General features: G+C 44.1%; 1 long non-coding RNA gene across 2 annotated transcripts in view; it reads left to right on the top strand.

Annotated features, from left to right (window-relative positions):
• The first annotated feature begins 5,774 nt into the window (after window positions 1-5,774).
• The window catches only part of LOC111559819, a 512,683-nt gene continuing 507,133 nt past the window's right edge, over window positions 5,775-11,324 (top strand). For both annotated transcript variants that reach the window (XR_002741141.2, XR_006595594.1), the window contains exon 1: window positions 5,775-7,404. This is a non-coding gene — a long non-coding RNA (uncharacterized LOC111559819). The remainder of the gene's footprint in view (window positions 7,405-11,324) is intronic.

Below are 11,324 nucleotides of genomic sequence, written 5' to 3'. Positions count from 1 at the left end.
CTAGTCTGTGTGTGGATTTCTTTTTTTTTAAAGCTGTGTTTTGTAGAGCCCCAGATGACCTCAGGATTAGCTCCATTTTTACATGGTGGAGTTTGGTATAAGATTTCCACCAGACCTCAAACTCCCTGAGTCCTCGGTCGTATTTGTGTTGTTCATGCTATTTGCACAAAGTCAGCTATAGGTAAATATTTGCTAAGTGAATAGAGAATGAATAATGTAGCCTAAAAGGAGTATGAAAACCATGGGTCCAGTCTTTTTGCTCTCTTCTTCCATCCAGTTTACATCAAGGCCAGAGATGCTGGGTGGGTTTCCCAAGGTCCCACAGCTGGCCACTGGCATGGCCAGGGCTGGAGACCCAGGCCTCACCCACAGCTAGTGTCTTAGTGTCGCCTCTGTCAGTGGGACTCAGTAATAACCACAAATGCCTTGGAGACAGCTTTCAGGTAGGGTCACTGTTCCCCACTCACCTTCCAACCAGTGGGCATGACTAGCTGGAGCTGCACAAGGGCAAGGGGTACGTGTGTTTGTTCATCTCTGTGTTCTGTGTGCCTACCACAGTGCCTGACAGTAGCTGCTTGGCCATGTCATATTTGAGGAATGAATGAACACAAACACAACTCCAGTTCGAGTTCCCTTCTCTTGGATAACCTAGAGAGAAAAGATCATTCTCGGTCCCAAGTTTGTCCTCAAGACCCATAGAGATCTGTGGGTCTTAACTGAAGTATTAGCACCAATGGAACGTCACCTTCAGCAGCATCCAGTCTCCTTCATCATCATCATCATCATCATCATCATCATCATCATCATCATCATCATTGTCACCATCAATAGCACCAGGCAGATATGAAATACCTTACTCTTGTGAGGCTGTACATTTCTTCTGAGGCAAATAAGCAGTTCTTGCCTTATTTGAACATGGCTACTGGTTGGTCCTATCCCTATAATCTTCTTAGTCTTGCCCTTTGTAAATAATAGACTTCCACAGCCTAAATTCATGGGGTGATACAAAGAGCACCAGAATCCTAAAGTTGCAGGTTTTGGTGCTAGAGTTGGCTCCATAACTTCTGAGGTTCTGTTATCTTGTACACATCCCTTGTCCTATTTGACCTTCAGTTTCTGCATCTGTCAAAAAGAGAAACAGACCATGTGGATTTGCCACTTACCAGCTGTGTGACATTGGTCAAACCACTTAATCTTTAGCTCTAAGCTTCAGTGTTCTTAACTATAAAATGGGTTCCTAATGGTCTGTACTTCTCAGCGTTGATGTAAGGATTATATGAGTTCATGTATGCAAAACGCTTGGCATAGTTAAGTGCTTGATATTTATACTGTCGTAATTATTCTCATCTCACAGGAATCATGAAGACTGTATGGAATGATTCATTCTACGGAAGAATTCTATATAACATAAGGGATGGCTATTGAATTTTTAATTATTTTCTCTGTGTATCCAGTTAACTCACCAGCTTTCACACTTAGGTATTTGACAGAAATACTAAAGGTAAATAGATCCAAATGGAGTCATGACCTTAGCTCATTTCCAGTACTCTCCCCATCTCCCTCACCCTTCTGGTCCAACTCATCTCCTCTTCCTGTGTTTCCTGTTTCAGTGAATGGTGTTGACAACTGTGTAGTTGTCCAAACAACTGTCCGAAAGTTGGGAAGAAGTCAGTTTCTACCTCACCTTCATAACCACTCAATTACCATGTCCTATCAATTTCCCCAGTTAGGGGACCTTCTCCTAAAGCTGGATATACTTCTCCCTTGGCACTGTACTACCGGGCAACAAATCTGAGTCTGTTGCCTGGGCTTGGGCAGCTGTCTGTCAGTGACCTTGCTGCCCCATTCTTGCTGTCTACACTCATATGTTTGTGTCTTCCCACTTGTTGCCTCTGGCCTTTACTCAAATAACTCCTCTTCCCCCTTACCTGGGAAATCCTTCAGAATTTAGCTTACAGAGTTCCTACCGGAAGCCCCCCTGATTACCCTTCTTTGGTCTGAGTTCCTTCTAGGGGCATCTCAACTATACTGCCCCGGGCCTACCTCTGCCATAGTACTTACCATCAGACCATATTAAGATTTTTAGAGCTTGTAAACCTGGAATGGATTAAGATGTTCTCATTTTGATATGCTACCTAAAATGAAAGCAATACTAAACTATATATGTCATAATAATGATAGCTAATGGTTATTGAGAGCACTTATTATGAAACAGGCTTTGATGCTTTATGTTAAAATTTGATTTTCAAAATAACTAGCAATCACATAATATGCTCTATCCTATGCCTATTTTATAGATGAAGAAATTGAGGCCCAGGATGTTTAAGAAACTTGTCCAAGGTCACAGAGCTAGTAAATGGCAGAGCTGTGCTTCAAATACAGGCAGGGTTGCTCCAGAATCTATATTCTTAACCATCCACTGTAAAGAAGTTTAACAAAGTTCTGATTTTTCTCTATTTTACATTTTTTGGGGAAAAGTCCAATATGAAATTCTTTCAAAAATCTTTCTCTTTTTCTCCTGCTGTTGGCACTGCTAGGCTGAGCCTCTGTGCATATGCTTAGCTTGCCTACTGGTCACCCTGTGTTGCTCAGCTTACAGTGTAGAATTGCCTTTGACATATCTCTCTTCCCTCTGGACTCTGATCCCTGAGGGCAGGTACTGTGTCTGTGTCTGTGTCTGGGTGCCTCTCAGGGAGAAGCTCACCCAAAATGCAGAGCCTGTGTGTACTACCACACCTTGTCTGGGTGCCTCTCAGGGAGAAGCTCACCCAAAATGCAGAGCCTGTGTGTACTACCACACCTTGGCTAGATCCCCCCTCATGGTTTCCTTCCCCAGCCAGGTTCATGCAGAGCTAGTGATAGGGTGGGCTGAAGTAAGGGTGGCTCAATCTTCTCTAGAACCTTCTATTCCCTCTCCTATGCTCCTGCAACTGATTCCCTGGTAGTTTCCTGCCTCTCTCCACAGTTCTCCACATGGCCTCAAAAACCCTGTCTCCTAAGCTGTAGTTGGAAGGAGGTGTGAGTTGTAAATACATTCTAGTATACTAAATGTAAATGATAAAGAAATAAAGACTCTTTCACTCCCCTTGTTCTCAGGACCCATAATTCTAAAATAAACACTGTAGGATTAAGAAAACAACACATGAAGGTTGCCACTTGCCTAATTGAGAGTAGGTTGAACTGAAGTTTTGGCAACATCCTTCTGGAAGGCTCTTGACTCCTGCAGCCTTCCCCAGTCCTCATGCTGAAAATACACATGAGCCCATGAGCTATTCAGTTGTCCTTGGGGGACTCTCTCCTTCATAGGGTTAGCTGTTTTTCTCTGTACTGCTGAGCTGTATTAGCGAGTACCTGTTCACTTGGTATTGTGAAGAGAAAGCTTATATTTGACTTATCAATGTTTTATTTGCTTGTTTCTTTTTGGGTGCTAGATTCCCTTTTTCTTTGGCCCTCAAAGAGATTTCATCCTCCAAAGGAAGCAATGATGCCTCTCTCCAAACTTTCTCTTTTCTGACTTTTGTCAGTTTCATTTAACTTGAGCTAAGCTATTGGAAATATGCCTGTCAATATGTATTGCGTTTTATTTTTTCCATAAATAAGGATTGAACCTACTATGTGCCACAGGGGTGCTAGGCTTTTTATGGGAGAGTTCGTCATGGCAGGGGAGCACAGGGTTTGGGTAGTACTGTGGGAGGATACAGAGAAGTGACTGTATTCACAGCCACTAGGAGTCCTACTGGGTGCAAACAGCCTCCTAGGTATGATAGTTGTTGTGTTCCCAGGGAGGGTTCTGCATTCTGTATGTGTATATAGATTAAATGTCTTCTAGTCTTGATTACTTTAGGTGTAGTCTCATGGGAGCCAGTGACAGAATTACCTTTAACTTTTCCATCACTCTCAGATTCTTTGGCAATTAAGCAGGTGAGTTCAGACTTTGTACTTTTGCAGCTGATTTCTAGTAGGACCAATATATGTTTAGACCTGGGAGAGAGGATTTGATTTTTGGATTAGGAGGCTTCTAGACTCTGAGTCCATTTGGGCAATTAGTTTTGTGCAATGCAATCAACAATGAAAGTTTTTCGCATAAGTATATCCCCAATATTGCCTGGGGTATACTTATAGTAAATTAATATTTGTTGTTTATATGAAATTCAATTTTAACTGGGTATCTTGTGTGTTTTTGTTTGGTTTGTTTATTTTTGGTTAAATCTGGCAACCCTAGAAGGTAGGCACTTGAGGAATGGGCTTTGAAAAGATCCACACTGTATGTGCCTGGTTGTGTTTGTATGTTAGGTATGTGTTTGGGGAAGAGAAGGGAGGGTCTAGGGGAGAATTACTTGGGCAGCTGGACAAGTGCATGTCACAGGAAAACTCTGATAGGGAAATTAGTGATGAGTATTTACTCATAAAATAATTCTGGTTATCTCAGGAGAAGCAACCTGGGGCTTAGTGATATCCTAAGGAAGAGAGTCTCTAACTGCTCTTGGCACCACGGTTTAAGTATGGTGGAAGCTGAATATCTGTATCTTGGTCAGTCAGTGTGATCTTGGGCAACCCATTTCAGTCTGTTTTGTCTCATTTTCTGTATCTGTCAGATACGGCTTACTAATAATCATTTTATTTACTTCAAGGGTTTATTTTGAGTTACAAGTTGAAACAATTCTCAAGCTATTTGAAACATTGGTAAACTCGTAAGTTTTACTGACAACTTGGTAAACATTGGTAAACTTGCTATACTACTAAAGGAAATGGACCCTTTGTCTTGCCAAAATAGACAATTGTACCACATACTTTTGGGATTCCAGGTCTTGGAATCCATGCTTTGGATACTCCTGACAGAAAGTGCAGTGGACCCCTCTCCTCCATTCAGCAGGGAAAGCCCTTTGGATAAGTTCTCAGGTGGTTCTGGTTTTCTCTAAATGCTGTTTTGAGGTGGCTACTGTTCTCAGTACCTCAGTGGGATTCTTAAGTGACTGAAGAGGATTTGGGATATTACGTACAAGCTGGTTTAACTTAGCAGAGAAGGAATGTCTGGGTAAAAATTGACTGTAGAAATGATTGAACATGCATTTCTCCACAATGACTTCAGTATCTCTACTCAGGTGAATAAGCAGAATGTGTCACATACATAATAAGATATATCAGTCACATTGCACTCGAGAGTTTACGATGTGCCTTTTTACACACATTATCTCATTCATGTATATATTATCTCCCTGTGGGCAAAAAACAGACCTTTTGCTTCTTTGTACACATCTGGGGAGGAAAGCAGGCTCCAGAAAGGGTGACTGAGCAACCAGGCCCGACACACACACTGTCTCCTCCGTGCACTTGTGCTTCACCATCTGGGCACTACCAAACTCCTTTGCTCCTCACTCTGCTCTATTAACAATGCTCAGTTAGTGTTTTCTATCATTGGTCGTTACGTGGAACTTAGTGCTTTCTTATACCATTGCTTATAGGACTATTGTGTGGAGGGCAGGGATTTTTGTGTCTTTTGTTCATTGTCTTATTCTCCATATTGAGAATATTGCACATAACAGGTACTCAAGAAATATTCATTGAGGGGTGCCTGGGTGGCTCAGTCCGGTAAGCGTCCGACTTCAGCTCAGGTCACGATCTCGCGGTCCGTGAGTTCGAGCCCCGCGTCGGGCTCTGGGCTGATGGCTCAGAGCCTGGAGCCTGCTTCCGATTCTGTGTCTCCCTCTCTCTCTGCCCCTCCCCCGTTCATGCTGTGTCTCTCTCTGTCTCAAAAATAAATAAATGTTAAAAAAAAATTAAAAAAAAAGAAATATTCATTGAATAAGTGAATTGTTCTTCATAGCTCGGTCATATCTTCTCAACCAGATTCTAGTAACTGTGAGGGCAGGGACAATATCTTCATTTCTCATGTTTCCCCAGTGTATTCCACATGGTGCTGAAGAACTTGAATATTAGTGATGTCATTTATATGAAACAACCCACACATGCACACGGAAATGTGTTATGGATGGGTAGATGTGGCCGTTGGCCATTCAAGGACCTTCATGGGATAAATAAAGGCACTCAGTTTTGGAAGCCTCACCCCACATTATATTGATCTTTAAAATGCACATATATTTCATGATGTGTTTGTGTGCTTGTGTGTGTGTGTCTACACACATATAATTTTGCTCTAAAATAATTTTTGTAATTTGCTTTGTTAATGGTTACTTTATCATTTTGATTTCACAATTTCTATTTTGTAATTTGGAGCCCCCCTTTTTTTTCACCTCAAACATTTTCTTGGCCCTTGACAAGCCTACAGGTCTCAGTCACTGTGCCTATAGTGACTGATGCATACAATGACTTTGCCTGTGGGTACTTCCAGGACAAGAGTGACCTAGAAGGCACAAAATGATGATGAGTTCAGCATCCCAGTGAAACTGTTCTCCATCCCCCTTTTTCCTGTCTCTGGGCCTTCTCTCCTGCCCTGCCCCATCTGCCAGACTCCAGGCGTGTGCTCAGAGAGGATGTGCTCTGAGTTTTATGGTATCTGTTGTTGTCCCCCAAGTGCAAGCGTCTAATTAGGCTTGACACTACCGAGGCGTTTCCCTGACATTTATGTCACTGTCTCTCAATCTTTAGCAGCATTTGGTCTTGTGGGAAGCACAACAAACAATGTCAGAAACAACATAAAATTCCCCATTAGAGGGGGCCCTCGGAAACCGTGGTGCTGTTTATTAGGCGCACTCAAAGGGGAGGCCGAAGGGTGGAGCCGGGTGTGTAGAATCTGGGCTTGGAGGAAGAAATAAAATGGCTCATTTAAATTCTTAAGAACTGCATAGGAGGCAGAAGACACAATGAGTATCTTAGAGAAGAAAGGCCATCAGTTGAACAAACTAATCACATGGTAATCAAAGGGGAGTGATTCGCTGCCTACTGAGAAGTACTTTAGAAGAAGTTCCAGCCGGGGAGAGTAAAGACCCTATTGAATGACAGCTTTCATAAATTATAGATTTTTAAAAATTGCACAAAGGAATCTGTAATAACGTGCGAAATGGATTTAAAGACGAAAAGTGCCCAAAGCATCTGAGCAAGTCCAGGGAACAGGCGGGCCTGATGTGGGAGGGGCTGTGTGAGCCTTTGCGGGAAGCCCAACTTCCCCGCAAAAGCCCCGCCTCCCGCACAAGTCCCGCCCCCATCCGGGTCCGCGCCGGGGTTGTAGGATTGCCCTGGGTTCCCTGATTGCTGTCTGGATTTGCACGCTTGGAGACTGGCTCAACGTAGACCCTAACAAGTGAAGGTGCTGGTAGGTGGCAGTTCTCTGTCTCCACCACAAACCGAGCCCCTGGGTGTACAGGCTGCGGGTCCTACGTTTCTCAGCCCCCGGCACTGGGAAGAGCTGGAGACGCTGCCTCACTGGGAGTCCTGCTTCTGCGCAAGGTCAGGCTCCCTGTCCGGATCTGGGTGGGCTGCCGGTTGTGATGGGATTGGTAGGAGGATTGCCCACCCCAAGTTCTTCTCCCCTTTTGTCCTAGGCTTGTCATAAATGTAGGCCCTCGTCCGTTGCCTCCTCTCCTGTAGCAATGTAGTCAGGTGGGAGTGCGGCCTGCAGGGAAGGGCAGCCCAAGGCCAAGGGACACTGTGAGTTGATTCTGAGCGTTAGGGCTGGGCCAGCCATCAGCCAGGAGTAACGTGGGCCGAGTTTGCCTTCTGGCCTATCGCCTCTGCAACCAGCAGCCCTTTACTCCCACCTGTGTCCACTGTAGCTGCCTTGAGGCCTCTCTCAGGTGAGGGCCAACAATTCCGGGCGCACGGTTAGCGGATAACCAAGGTGATGACTGGTAAAGCCTTCAGGTGTGGCTCTACTCCGGCGTATCTCTTCGAAAAGGTAGTTTGAGAAGTTGGGAAAGTTAAGACAAGTTAGAAGTATTAGAACTGAGTGTTCTTTTTAGTTGTGCAATCTGGGCACAGTTAACCTTTCTGGGTCAAAGTTAAAATGGATATATGACTAGTACCTTCTTCTGAGTTGTGATGAGAGGATCAAATTGTAGTTTGATTATTTTAATTGTAATTTGTAATTGGACGTAAAGTGCTCAGTACAGGGCCCAGCGCAGTAAGTGTTCTGTAATGTCAGCTGTTGTCATGCTCCTGAGGTCTCCCTGAGCATGGCGGCTGATTGCAGAGATCTGCATGGGTGAGCTTAGGTCTCTTCCTGATGCCCTGGAGGATTCAGAGTAGAGAAGGAGCATTATCCCTTGCAAGTTCCTAATAGCACCTCCTAGGGAACCATGAGAGCTCCTCTTCTATTGTAGAGTAATTTAGCTAGCTGTTGTAACAAATGACCCCCAGATTTCAATAGCATACCACTATAAAGCTTTATTTCTAGCTCACAGTCCTGCGTAGATTGGTTGAACCGAAGAGGCCTTTCCGTTCCATGTTGTCATTCAGGACCCAAATTCTTTCCATGTAATGGTTCATTCACACATCACTTGTGCTCATGTCCATTGGCAAGAATCGGTCACACATCTCTGCTAATGTGCAAGGGGACTCGGTAATGTAGTTTAGCTGTGAGTTCACAAGAGAAAACAGGCTTGATAAGAACTTACTTGTCCCCAGAATAAACTTCAGAGTGGCACAGGATAGCTTTTGGACAGCTCAAAAACTGGAGGTTCTTAACCAAAGCCCCTTGAATTTGTGGAGGGTTCATGAACCTCTTGAAATTGGATGCTAAGTGTTGTATATATGAGCCTTTTCACTTTCATCCTATTCTCCAAAGCTGAGAGGGTGAAGTCCTGCCCCTGCTTGGACCAGAGTAGTATTATGGTACCTGCTTCCTGCATCTGATATTCTTTGAAAAAAATGGTGGGCAGGGTCAGGATTTCTCTCCCCTTGTCTCTCTCTTTACTTTTCTTCCTCCCCTCTAGTTGGGAGAGAATGATGGCTAAGAGGCAGAGATTTGTTAGCACCATATCCTGTGGTGGTACTCTATTTAGAAGCTGTCAACATCAGGGAGGAGGGTTTGTGTGGCTGTGAAGAGTCTAAGAGATTGCAGTGGGCAGGGTAAAGGCCCAGCGTTGCTCTTCCAGAATGCAGCTGGGACTAAGGGTCATCCAGGCCTCACCAATTTTTAATTTAGGGGCACAGTAAGTAAGAGGAGGGAGAGAGATCTGAGGGGAAGGACTCCCAGATGCCCATCTGAGACAGCCTCTGTAAGTACTGAGAGGTGACTTGATGGGGAAATGGACATTTTTGCACTGTTGTCTTGATGCGGCATCTGCTTGAGATGGTCCAGAGTGCCACTGTTTTCTTCCTGGTAATGGCCTTTACCTAAAAGACCTTCCAGATGTCGAGGGCATGGCTGAGGAGTTACAAACATTTCCATGGCTTAAAAAGCAAAGTTGGAAAACCACCGGTGTAGTCTCACAATGGGGCTTTGTACTGTAGCCTGACCCTGCCTACCAGAGGGCTTTTGTTTCCAGTAGTTTCTGGCACTGGACTTCAGGAGGCCATTGGCTCTGTTTCTCTCCTAAAGTCAGAAATACTTGCAGCTGGCATTTTGTTTGCATCCTATCTCCTTAAATTCAGGGACCTGCCCCCCTTTGAGGTCACGGCTGAACAGGAGTGGCCTGCTCTCTCTCCCATTTGTAAGGCAGGGCAGGAGACAATACTCCATCCGGCCTGGAGCGTCGGCTGTCTGGATGAGTACGACGCCAGCTGTCAGCCTGGGATGAGGTCAGACAGAGGCCACCCTGGTTCCAGGTGGGCAGGGGTCACTCAGGTGACCAGACTACACTGGAGGCCCAAAGAGTGTGCAGGAGCATGAACTTTTGGCCTCCTCTGCAGGGGAGGAGCTGCGATGCTGAGCAGAGTGAACTGCACACTCTGGCCAGGGAGCCGGCATTCCAGGTGCCTCCATTCCTTCAGGAAGTTCAGGCTCCCCATTGAACTTGGCTGTCTGCAACCTGAACACAGGGGCCTCTACTGTGCTGCCTGGGTAGCCCGTCACCGTTAATAGTTTTATCATCTGGGGAAGTGTTTCAGGCAGAGGTGATGCACGGATCAAACCCTGTGTCTGGCTTTGGAGGCAGTGAAGTTTAATGATTAGGGAGAAACATGCTGGAACCAGACAGCCTTTGTTCAAATTCTGTTCTACCACTGTGCAAGTGACTCAGTTTGTTCCTTTGTAAAATAGGCCAAATAAGAGTATGTACTTATTTCATAGGGTTGTTGTAAGTTTGAGTTGATGCATGTAACACATTCAGAGCAGTGCCTGGTAAACAGTAAGCACTCAGTAAATGTCAGTTTTTACTATTAGCCAAAAATATACAGCCTGTAAGCAGATCTCCAGGGGAAAGGGACCCTTCTTGCTCGTGACAGTTCAAGGCTCTGTGAGTAGTATTTATGTCTATCTCATCATCCCTGAGAAGCTTCTCTGATTACTCAGATCCACAGGGCTATCTTTTGTTTTAACTGTCCTGGTGTGTTTTGACACCTTTTTCTCTAAATGATTCCTACAGATTGAGATCTCTGCCTTATCTTTTCTGTCAGTTCTCGCAGCAAGTAATATAGTAAATTCTTTTTTAAAATTTTTTTAATTTTTAGAGAGTGTGAGCAGAGGAGGGGGCAGAGGCAGGGAGGGAGAGAGGGAGGGAGGGAGGGAGGGAGAGAGGGAGAGAGGGAGAGAGAGAGAGAGAGAGAGAGAATGAATGAGTCCCAAGCAGGTTGTACACTCAGTGCAGAACCCGATGTGGGGCTCCATCCCATCACCCTGGGACCATGACCTGAGCCAAAATCAAGAGTCATATGCTCAACTGACTGAACCACCCAGGTGTCCCAGTAATATAGTAAATTCTTATTAAACATTTCTTTTATGGTTGATTGATTGCACCCTCTGGTTTGTTTGTTTGTTTCTTTCTTTTAATGAACTCAGACTCTTTGTGTGAATATCCTTCATGAAAGGAAGAATTTCTGTCCTAGGATAAGATCCTGACAATTTTGTGCTTTTTATAAACTCCAGTTTTTTAAAAAAGCACCCTACCAGACCAAAACTATATTGTAAAGCTATAGTAATAAAACAGTATGGTATAGTTCAGAAGAAGGATAGACAAAGTAATGAAACAAAATAGAAAGTCCAGAAATACAGCCAGAAATATATGAGACTTTATGACATTATAAAGGTGGCATTGCAAAGCAGTGGAGAATTGGTATGTTGATTAATGGTGTTGAGATGCTGACAAGTCATTAGGAAAAATTAAATTTGGATCCCTAAATGTAAAAAGAAAAATTAAGCCATAAAAGTATCACAAAAAAAATGACATTAAATTTTTTTTTAACATTTATTTATTTTGAGAGAGAGAGAG

Source organism: Felis catus, chromosome A3, assembly GCF_018350175.1.
Source record: "Felis catus isolate Fca126 chromosome A3, F.catus_Fca126_mat1.0, whole genome shotgun sequence".
Lineage (NCBI taxonomy): Eukaryota > Metazoa > Chordata > Mammalia > Carnivora > Felidae > Felis > Felis catus.
Note: the sequence above shows the minus strand (reverse complement) of the source record. Positions and strands in the feature narration are given on the sequence as shown.